The following is a 253-nucleotide window of genomic DNA, read 5'->3' on the forward strand; positions in this document are numbered from 1 at the left end:
CTACTCTAAGTGTTATTATTCTAATATTGTGCGTGTTACCTATTGTTATTGTGCTTGTGTAGTACTGTGTTCGTGAAATTACCACTGTGCTCAGTTTGTTCCGTGCTACCTATCTATCCAAGGTGTGAGCTCACTGTTTCTACCCTTAGATGCTATTATGCTACTGTGTGATATGTGTTACTAATTTACTTAATTATTATGCTAAGTGCTTAGTATGTGAGAAAAAATATTTCTAATATGAAACTGGTTCTTG

This window comes from Cystoisospora suis (assembly GCF_002600585.1).
Source record: "Cystoisospora suis strain Wien I chromosome Unknown contig_4573, whole genome shotgun sequence".
NCBI lineage: Eukaryota > Apicomplexa > Conoidasida > Eucoccidiorida > Sarcocystidae > Cystoisospora > Cystoisospora suis.